Genomic DNA, 12,124 nt, shown 5'->3' with positions numbered 1-12,124 from the left:
TTCAACCAACAGGTTTTGGAGGCACAGTGCATTTTCAGCTAACTTGTTTCACACCAGTTACTTAGATAAAAAGCGGAAAGTAGAGGTAAAAATACCATTTTAAAGGCATTGTAGGTAATAACAAAAAGGACTGCTTTCTTTTTTTGTGTGGTGCTTTGCCTGAACGCTGTGCTTTTTGTGGTATAGTTCATTGTCTAGTGAACATAGGCCTTAAAAACTAACATTAGCCATGTTGAGGTCGATTTCTTCGTTATAGTCATAGGAGACATATAAATAATTATGACTTCAAACTTGATTGTTCTTTTGAAGATTTTTTCCTTGCATAATGATATTTGAGAGTCTTAGTCAATTTTGTTATAAGAAAACGTGATGTCATAATAGGGTCACTTTTTGTAGAGTCGTTCAGTTCTACCTTAGCTTTTACATTCCTAATAGAGCAGTTATTTTCAATATCGGTATTTAAAATGGAATGAGCATGCTGTATGTAGTAAGGTGTAAGCACTTACAGATAGCACATGCAACCAACTTTTCTGTTGGCAGTTTATTTCTGTTATTCTTGATTTATATGTGGGGTTTCACGTCCGAAAACCACTATATGATTATGAGAGACGCCGTAGTAGAGGGCACTGGAAACTTCGACCACTTGGGGTTCTTTAACGTACACCCAAATCTGAGCACACGTGCCTACAGCATTTCTGCCTCCATCGGAAATGGAGCCGGGGTTCGATACCGCGACATGCGGGTCAGCAGCCGAATTACTGTTACTCTTGCTCCCCTATATGTGTGCAGTTCGGTTATAGTTATCTGGCTTGCACAGATTTTTAATGGCACATGCCTGGTCCTGCTTGCTTTCATGGTGATTTTAACCTTCATAAGTTGCTTAGGTTTAACTCTCAAAATTGTTCAAGATGCCAATTTTGTGCACAAACTGTATAGTATAAAGGCAGCAGATGTACATGCACACACTATTAAATGAACACTGAGAGCTTTCACTTGCAGTTCCTAAAGTTTTACTGTGCAGGAAGCGTTTAAATCATAATTTCATGAGGACATAATAATCGATTATCTCTACCATTTAAAATCGTGACAACCTAGTTATTTTCACTGTGATAAGCATGCTGTTTTTTTTATGTGGCAGAACTAATTTATACACTCATTCCTTCTATTATTCACATATGCATAACATGAAGGATTGTGTGCCTTAAATTTTCAGTTTCATTCTGTGTGTTATATTTCTTTGCATGTTAACTATTGTGCTAACATGTGTCTCTGACATTATTTGTGCCAATTATTTTCATTTCCAGGTGCCTATGAAGGACAGATAAGTTCTATCGCAGTGACCTTCGAAATTTACAGTGGTGCCGGAGCCTCAAGCAGCATTTCGCCGATCTCCACAAGGCATTCATGAGATAAACACAGCGCCACACTTTCACAGTGCTATGATTATTATTTATGTTTAAACATTTCGTTCTAAAATTGCTGTTACATTGTGCCACCATCCTGTGACTTAGGTGGAGCTCGTAAAATTGCGGTGCAGTCACCTCATTTGTGTACGATCAAACTGCAATGTCACTATTCACAGCTGGAGCATACAGACAAATAAAAAAACATATATATTGTAGCAGGGCTGATGTGTATATTAATGCTTCTCCATTGATAATAATAACTTTATAAGTTCTTTAAGTCTTGCATAGAACACTGCATTAATGTGTTGCAATGTAACCACCATTTATGATCGCTAGCATGTTAATTTAGTAGTTTTGTAATGTATTTTATTTAAAAGGTAATTTTGCTTCTGCATCACAACATTTAGTAAGATGCCGATGATTCAATCCCTCATCATGCACATTTAAGAATTATTGTGATTTGTACACAGTATTGCATGTACTCAAGATGTGGACATCTATTCAATTTACACATTATATTGCTTTGCACTAGATTCAGACGTAACATGCACACATTTCAGTAATTTCCGCATGATACGTCTTTCCATAAGATGCGGAGTCCGCATCATATGTCTTATGCGGAGTCCGCATCATACGTCTTCCATATTCCAATAATTCCGTATGTGAGGTCTCCGCATCTTACGGAACGTTTCAGTAGGGAAGAGACGGGCTGAGCATTAGACACACGTGCAGAACCAGCCTTGATACCCCAAGAAGCACAGAGCAGCAACGATGAAATCTTCGCGATCTGCCCCGATCCTACACAAAATATCCTTGTGATCAGCACATCGAATGAAAAGACGGCGACGAAATTCGTCAAAATCATGGATTGAAAATCAACGGGAAGAAGTACGAGACCAACTCGCACGTCTCGGCGCCAGAACACATGGCCAAGGAGATAATCCGCAACATTCCGTTGAAGTACACACAGGATCAGCTCATGCATGCACTGGTGAACGCGAGGAACCCTTCATTGGCGGACGCCAAGAGACTGGGGAGCACGACCATCATGATACTACTGTACGAAGGCAACAGGGTCCCCATGTGGGCTTACTTCAACAGCATCATGATGAAAGTTTCCCTCTACCGGAAGCAAATAGACTTTTGTAAAGAGTGCGGGAGGCTCGGGCACAGGCCCGCTGTGTGCCCAAGACCGACAGACAAGTTGTTCCCGGCGTTTTGTGCCAAAAATCCTACCAGAGACCATGAATGCACACCCAAGTGTGAGCTCTGCGGAGACGCACACCCCTCAGCAGATCGGACTTGCAGGGCTAAACTTAAGACGCCAAACTCCGTAAAGCAACGAAGGTGGGCAAGTTCATGAAGGCGCACCAAATTACGAACCGTAAATTGCATGTCCTTATATACGAGTCAGAAAGGTACTGGCTGGTGTGCCCTGCAGCTTTCTGTGATATCCTGCGTAGCTGAAAGCGCAACGCGTCAATCGTCAGCGCTTCTTGTGCGGCAACCGACACAAAGCAAAATAGTTGATATCACTTGACGGATCTCTAAACAAACTTTACAGTGTTTCTCACACTTCAAAATTGTGTTTACATACAGCAAAAGGCGCCAATAAAATGTACACCGAGGCGCCGGCAAAATGGGCCTAATGCTCACTGGGCTGGTCACGGGGCAAGAGCGCTCTCCACGCGGCTGTGTTGGGATCGTTAAAAGTTATGAATTTAGCTTCTAAAAACTTCTAACCGTTACCTAAACTCTACCTGAAGTGGACGGATAAGCATGGGCAGACATGTATTTACAGTGTGGCGGAATCAAACAGCTGTTTCTCACGCCTCAGCTGGGAAACTCTGTGAATCAATCGAGATAGCTCTTTTACGTCTCGTCAACATTGCGGTATAATGATTTCCTGTTTCTCTTTTGATTGATGGATATGTGAGGTTGAACGTCCCAAAACCACCATATGATTATGAGAGACACCGTAGTGGAGAGCTCCGGAAATTTCGACCACCTGGGGTTCAAACGTACCCACAAATCTGAGCACATGGGCCTACAACATTTCCGCCTCCGTCGGAAATGCAGCCGCCACAGCCGGGATTCGATCCCTCGATCCTGTTTCTGTTAGGAGTGGAACACAGCTCCAGGCTTATAGACACTGCAACATGGAATCGTTACAACAATACACTACTGCTGTGAATATGGTATACGCGGCGCACGCAAACAGCGTGCCACAATTGCTATAAGTACGTGCACTGCAAAATTGTGCACTGTTATTGACGCTGCGCGAATAATAAAGATATAGTGTTCTGAAACGCATATTATTCAGCGTTAGCTGCTTGTGGTTGATAACACTTTTTTGGCTCATTCTAAAGAAACAATTAAAAATGACAGTGGCTTCACATATCTCACACAATGAGGGTCTGGGGTTTATTCTCCATCTCCACTGATCGACAAATTGTAGGCATCTGGATCTGTTAGAGTAGAATCGATACGTACCATTATATCAAGGGTTTTATATTCAACGATACCGAAACATACTGCTGCACACGCTGTATAAGTGTGCACGTGGCACTGGCAAACATTAGACACCAGCGCACTCCAGTGAAGTTTCCAATAATTTCAGCACTTTTCAAGGTGCGCCAGGGTCACAACTGTCCAGCCAGTGCCCCTACCAGTGTGACCCAGCTATTTTCTAGTGCGCCCAGGGAAGCGCCAGTCAATCCCAGCGTGTTCCAGTGGCAAAAATGTACTTGTGCTATGCTGTAAACGTTGGATTTTTCAATAGCTTACCAACTCTAACTTTTCACCATGTAAATAAATCTATTTCATTGTTACAATGTGAACACTGCACTCTGCACAACTTTTATACATTCACCAAAGGTTGTGCAAATATAAATCTAAGAACTTGTCGAAACAACACAGTTTCTTTTTCTTTCATAATAAATTTGTAACAAATATGTTCATCCAATGTGTACTTAGGAAGGTGAACTGCAATGCAGCTTTCTTTATCACAGTTCTGAAAGTGCTTTTCACACTGCCGACGGTAATCCAACGCTGTAGGTGTCGATTCAATCGTGTTACTTGTAAAGCCATATATGTGAAATTAGCAATGTAATTGAGACAAGGGAGACCATAACCATGTCTAGCACGAGAAGCGATACATTCTGTCTGGTAGTAGAATACTTTACTGACACGCAGAGGGCTCGCGTTAAAACCTCATCCAGTTCCTGGCTATGTATTTTCTGTTCAGTTTCTGCTTGTTTCGCGTGATACTGGTAATGGATACAACCGGTGCTTGTGACAAAACGATAGCCCACCGAATCAGGCTGTGGTGATCTCATAACAGCTTTTACTACTAAATGCCATCAATCGCAAAAAACAATTAAAGCTGGTATCAAAGGCAGACCTTCTGCATGGCCCTCAAGTATGGCATTGGCTCTAGAAATGCCAGAGGGGAGTTATCAGTAGAAGTCGCAGAACGTAATTATTTACGGATCAGGAACATTATTTTCAAAAAACGGACTAACCAAAGTGGACGGGTTGAAGTCCTAGTGGTGAAACTAAAAATGATCTGTAATTCATACTGTCTGCACACCCAGGCATTGTACAGTATATGGCACGACCAGGTGCCGTCAACAAAGATAGGTAGAGCTTGTATTGACCTATATAAAAAATAAAAAACAAAGACTGGTACGCATGAAGCCAAATAATGAACTGGCTGTTAGAGTGAAAGTACAGGAATTCAGAGGTTCTCTTCACAATAGATTTGAGGCACAAAACGAGATAACCGACGTTAGCGTTCACACAATGAACAATAATCTATAAGTACCATCAAAGTATGCGAAGGAAGTGGAGCTAGAGTGACTCGACAGGCCACTGAAAAGTATCTGAGGAGACGAAAAGTTCTAATGGGAGACTATAAACCATGAAAGCCTCAAATGTCACCGACGAAGCTGGAAAGTGCGAATATACTAGTTCACTATGACACTGCGGCTAAACCCTCGCTAAACCTTGCTAAACCCAAGGATATTACGCCCAGCGAGATTGACGTGTCAACCCTTTCTGGTCAGAAAGGATTGACACAAAACAGAAAGGGTTTTTTGCCATTTTGGATAACAAAGCAACTGTACTCTTCCTTAATTTACTCACGTATAAATTACTGCCTATTATTCTGGGGTAACACTGCGAACACAAACAAACAATGTGTTTATAAACTACAGAAAAGAATAGTTGGGATAATTGAAGGGGTTGGACCTAGAACACATTGCACTCTACTTTTCAACAAACACGACATATTAAAGTTTGAAAACATCATAAATAAAAAATAGCCATGCTCATATGGGATAAATTCAAATCTGACCCAGTCGCTTTTCATGATGCATATTCGCAAACTTAGCATACATACAACTTTAGACGCATAACATACTACAGCGATAGAATAAGGACTAACTATGGCTCTCAAAAGCTAGCGCTTATGATCCCAAAACTAATAATAGCACATCCCGCAATTACCACCATATTGCAAGAGAGCCGCTCATTATTTGCATTTGAAAAAAAATACACACATATATAGTAGGGCTCCACGAATGATTTTGCCTCTTTCTGCGGTATCACACAGGTTGTATTTATCATTGAACTGTATACACTTGTGACATTTTCATTATCGAGTTGTAATAAATTGGTTTGTTATTCGTTATATTTGGGTTTCTTCACATATTCCTTGCTTTGTCTGCTATAAACTCAGTCTTGCAGAAAGGTCAGTTTGAGTTTGAGTTTGAGTTTATTTAACCACGTGACAAGTACACGAAAATACAATGTATACGTGGTTTGGTGCGAAGGGAAAAAAGCTGAATTTCACAGCTTGACTGGCCCCTTCACCCAGAAAAAAATCAAAACTACAAATTTACAAAAAATTACAAACATTACAGGCAGCGGCAAGCGACAATACCAAAGGAAACACGCGTGTGGCCCATGACAGCAAATAATAGAATCACAACTCTAAAATACATACAAAATATTCATAACAAAGCAATGCATGAAAGTATAAAAACTGAATAACCATTACAGAAATCACCCAACATTTATTTACAACGTTACAGTACTTAATGAAATGTTCATCTAACGCTTTTTACAAGTTCTTATAAAAATTTTTAAATGCAGCTGCTTCTTTGTTAAAATATTTATATTATGTGTACATTACTGATTTTTTTCGCGCTTTATAGTCTGGGACGGGTTACGGCACCTTTTCAGGCATTAATTTGCCTTTTTGCCAACCCTACCTCTTACTTGTGTCTTTGTGTCCTGTACTTTGTAATAATAATAAAGAAAGATAGGGCTCATAATGCGTCCTTCTGATACTAGTCTTTTTTGTAAGCATCACATTAGAGGCAACCAAATTAGATATTAAGTCATCAATACTTGACTCTGTAAGTTATTTCAACAGAAACAAGTATATTTTATTTATGACTAACGTGCATAGGTTTCCTCCTCAATTAAAAAGGATGAGCATGTGCTGCTCCTCTAGTTCGGCCACGAAGGATGATAGCTCCTGCTACTACTACTACATGTCGTTTCAAGGTCACAAGCAGTGTACCCCAGAAATTTTCCGGTCACCTCATCTACCAGCTCCTAACGTCCTAACTCAAAGCCCGTTTTCAAAGTCCTTTAAATGTAAGAAATGTCTCTCCTTAGCTTTTCAGATAAAAGGAAGGTGCGTAAAGTATAGGAAAATCACTTATGATCTATATGTAGCTCGAAACAACATTTATATGAATATAGTTCGCCAAATAATGCAAACAAAAAGTATAAAATCAACAGGTCATTTTCTATACTTTTCTTGGCTACCGATGCCATTTTGGCACAGCGGTGGACGAACCTAATGTCATGAAATGGCTGTGTTTTTAAACAGAGAAAGGGTCTACAATACTTCGCGGATGCACATCCGAAGGCCTACGGAGCTTTGTACCTAGTAATCAACGCTATGCAAAGCATGCAGAGGAATGGTGACCGTGATGCAATTTTCAAAGGCGATTGTCTTTCTTCTGGATCTTCCACGGAAATATGTTGGTCTGTCTGTATGTTTGTCTGTCCTCCCTTAACGATACCTCAAATGGCACAAACGGCCGACCTATTCCGCAGCGCTCACCAATATTGCTTCAGATTTAGCATTCACAGTTGTGCGATTGTCAATCTAGTGTATCACCCTTATTGCTCAATGCCCCCCCCCCTGGCGCCTGTAGGTACCTTGAAATAAAAAGCAATTATTGCTCATATCTGAGGCATCATAACAACACTACGATGTTTTGTATGTCTGCCTTTATACTGGAAGAGGCACACACAAGTAACTCTAAAGACTGTAGCGTTAATGCGCTGCGCTGACAGTGTAACGCGATCGTCAAAAGGGTGTTTCCAACGCTTTGCTACAACGACACGGTGGTGGAACCTGCCCGTCGCTTCGTGTTCTACATCTTATCACCTCCGAGACATGTGCGCATTTTTCTCCACGGGCGCGCACGCCTTCGTTTTTAAAGATAACTGTCAGATGGCACTCCTGTTTAACGTGCCTCGATGCGCTTGTTCGCCTCCGTTATACGCTCGAGGCATTCTAACGTAACACCTCTAAAATACCATTCAAGAATTTTCTTGCGCCGAACATCAAATAAACGTTTCTTTCACTCTCTCCAGACAATCGTCTTTCGACCACATTTGCAGTGTAAGATGCAGATTCGGGGCCAATTTTTTGTGGAGCGATGCGTCATGAGATGACGCTAAATATAATCGCGAAGGCAGTCTCTCGCGGAAAGCTTTTTAGTTTTCAGCTACAGCTGGAGTTCGTTCTTTGCCAGATGCTCTTGTTAGAGGCACTATTTAACGACTTGTGTCAAAAAGGGCACCAAGACGAAGAGTTAGAGTTTGAACAGAACAAGCTGCATACGATTTGTCACTGTGCGCTTCGCACCAAACCAAGCACCACGCCATGCTCTTCACCGGGCTGCACAAATTAGGTGCCTTTCTCCTCTTCTAACCACTACCACCACCCCAAATGAGCCAGCCGCCACTTGCGTCCTCTGGAGCAATCGGGGGCGGACATTTGAGCACTTGTGTGCGCTTCAAGGCCGTTTTTGAGAATGTGCCTGTTTCAAGAAGCTGCTGCAGTTTTGTTGCGAGGCAGACTTCACGCGACCATGAAAACTCGTATTGGAATTGGCTATCCTCGGCTTGCCTGATTCGTCCGCGCACCCGTGGATGCTGATAAACCCTATTTAAGCCGCGACTCTGGCCCTTTTTGGAGTGAGCGGACTCTGGGTCAACAGCGCGCCTCACCCGCGCAGACCAGTCATGCAAGCCAAGTAGTATGCCATCATTTTCCATGTTTTGGAATAGTGACTTAGTGCATTGTGTAAATTTAAGTTGTATTAGATAAAAATATCACCAATGAGTGCCCCCCGGAATCATCGTGTCGACTTGTCATCGCTTGTCTGTGTGGAATCGCTCCCACGCTTCTTTGCCTCGACGGTCTTCAGATGTGTCTAGCTTAAAAAACCCTGAAGTTTCGCTGCAAAGTGGTGGAGGTTGCTCGGTAGCAATATTACTGCTCTAGAATTATGCTCCGAGTCAATAACAAACATAAGAAAACAACCTCGGACTTCTCTACTATGACGGAACCCCCAACTTTCCTCTCTGCTATATCTTTCTCACAAGCAAGTCCTTTTGTGAGCCCTCCAATTTTTAATGGCGCGCCGCAGGAATCTATTTCTGAGTGGCTACTTTGCTACGATCATATTGCGTCACTGAGCAATTGGCACCAAACCCTGAAGGTTATACTTTTATATTTGGCACTGGATGGTGATGCGAAAAAGTGGCACACGACACAAACTTTAACGCGTGCCCCTAATTCATGGGAAGAGCGTACGATGATCTCGAAAACTTCATTCACAAGTCGGCTCTCGATTGAGATTACCAATTGGCTGCTACAAAAGCGGACCCAGCTGCCTCCGCAACCCCCGAGCAGTATCAATATGATGCCACACAACTTTGTGTTAGGGTTAACCAGCCTATAAGAGAAGACGATCGGTTGCGGCACCTTTTACGCAGTGTGCGCCCGGACATTCAACAAAAAACGATAAATAGGAACCCGGAAACCAGCGGTGCGTTTCTCCAAATTTTGCAGCGCATTATGCAGGCATCATCAATGAATCGTGCGTCAGGGCCGCAGCCGATTGGCGCCTACTATTTTACCGGCATGCAGCCATGAACGCAAAACATCGCTCCTCCGGTTGGATTAGCACCCGCCGCAGCAACAATACAGCCCCCTCCGTGTGTCGCCAGCTGCGCCGCGGTCGAGTTGCGTTGCCCGCGGGAGGCTCCCAACCACGAAAGAGCCCTAAAGGCGATTGCTGACTCTATCGCGTCGCTTTCTGACCGGCTCGAAAGCATCGAATAGGAGATGTGTCGCCCTTCAATGCCTTGGCCACCGCGTGATTCCCGCACCGATGACGGCCGTCGCCGATGCCAAATTTGCCGCCGCATAAGCCACATAGCGCAACAGTGCAGGCAGCGATTTCGAGATGACAGGAACGATCAAGCGACGCCTGTTGAGAACCATAATGGACAGCATAATCCTGCGGGAAACGATAACGGCTGGGTCTAGGGGGTCAGCCCAGCAACCCCATCGCCCCAGTATCTGAAAGTCGGGTGATCACAAGCCCAGTTGTGCGACAGTTTGAGCAGACTAACACCACCACGCTTTCTCGCCTTCCCGATGATCCTGCGCCCGTAAGCGAACAGACCCCTTTACCGTTGCTGGTTCTGGATCAGGGAAATGTTGGAAAAAAGCAGAGAGAAGGCTCTTGGATGAGAGGCGTCATGCAACACTTCGAACAGGTGGGCATTCCCGTTGTCAGAAAAACTAAAACGAAGGCATGAAACTTTCGGCTGGTCGATGGTGTATTGCATCGAAAGACGCAGGGGGTTCGGGATCACAAGGCACTCGTTGTTCCTCACAGCTCGAGAACAGAATTTATAAGACATTGTCACGAAGACAATGGCAGGTCACCTCGAACCCCAGTGAACTTGGGAGACAGTGAGGAGGCACTACATTTGGCCGGATATGTTTGAGCATGTACACAATTACGAAGCGTCCTGCCCGGAGTGCCAGACGACAAAACCGGAACACGGCGTCCCCCCATTTTTCTCTTTGCACGGCAGCAAACCGCTTTTCCCCATTGATGCGATCCTCTTTCTCAATGTGGGAACGAGACAGTGCCGCACCGGCTCAACGAAGCCCGAAAAGATAAATGCAAAATAAAAGAGCGAACAAAAAAAAAGGCCTATGAAGCCAAATGACGCAATGAGGCCTATCGCCAGGAAGACTCGCTGTACGTGTGGACAACCCCACGAACAAAGAGACAGACAACGCTTTATTGCAGCGACAGCAGACCTTACCGTCTTCTGCGACGCGTAGGCGAAAACATCTGGAAGATGTTCTCCCAAGATGAGCAAAAACGTCACGTTGTGAATCCTATGGGTCCAACGAATTGAGTTAGTAGTAGTTAAGAACCAACCCGTTGAACTGAAACCGCTTGTCAGTCCAATGCTGAAGGTGCGCGCGTGTCCTGCAAGCTTTTTAAAGCTTCAAATCCTTTCGAGACAACGACTTCCTTGTTCGATCTTCTTCTGATACCGACGACGTCGATGATGAATCTGGTGCTAATCAGGAAGTGCGCGATCGAAGTGTGGACCATAAAATTTTCACAAAAGTATTGTCAGTTAATTTGATTGATAAGTGGGATTTAACATCCCAAGACAACCAAATGACTATGAGAGATGTTGTATTGGAGGGTTCCGAAAATTTCGGCCACCTAGGGTTCTTTAACACGAACCCAAGTCTGAGCACACGAACCTACAGCGTTTTTGCCTCTATTGAAAATGCAGCCGCCGCCGCAGTGATTCAATGCCGCGGCCTGCGGGTCAGTAGCCGAGTATTATAGTTACAAGGCCACGTACCGGGGCATCACACAAGTTGCAATTTGCGCTGTCGGTCCTCTTTGGGTTTCTTCAGACATGTCGAATCAAGGGTTGATCCATAAAAAACAATATACGTGATCGATCGATTGATTGATTTGTGGGGTTTCACGTCCCAAAACCACCATATGAATAAGAGACGCCGTAGTAAAGGGCTCCGGAAATTTCGATCACCTGAGGTTCTTTAACCTGCACCCGAGTCTGAGTACACGGGCCTACAACATTTCCGCCTTCAACAAAAATGCAGCCGCTGCAGCCGGGATTCGATCCCGTGACCTGCGGGTCAGCAGCCATATACCTTAGCCACTAGACCACCATGGTGGGGCCGTGGTAGTCTAGTTATACGTGTCACAGTTATCAAAAACATCTTTCAAAGCTACAGGTAGACCTTGCAAGAACCTTTGATTGCGTTAGTCATTCTTTCTGTAACGAAGGCAGTGGACACGGAGCACGAGTGAAGAAAGAAGAAGACGCGCTGGGATTGCTGTATTTCGCTCTCGGTATGCACTGCTCTTGCAACTTCTCATACCTCTCGTGCCATCACGACGTTACGATCTTTAGTTACGTCTCAGCTGAAGTACCAGAAAGTAGTACGGGTCCCAGGTAACTGTGGGTTAACAGGAAATGAAACGTCCGACGCCTTAGCGCGCTCATCGCTCAATCTCCCAATAATTCAGGCTCTCCCGGTGTTAGAATAC

This window comes from Rhipicephalus microplus, chromosome 5, assembly GCF_043290135.1.
Source record: "Rhipicephalus microplus isolate Deutch F79 chromosome 5, USDA_Rmic, whole genome shotgun sequence".
Classification (NCBI taxonomy): Eukaryota; Metazoa; Arthropoda; class Arachnida; order Ixodida; family Ixodidae; genus Rhipicephalus; species Rhipicephalus microplus.
Note: the sequence above shows the minus strand (reverse complement) of the source record.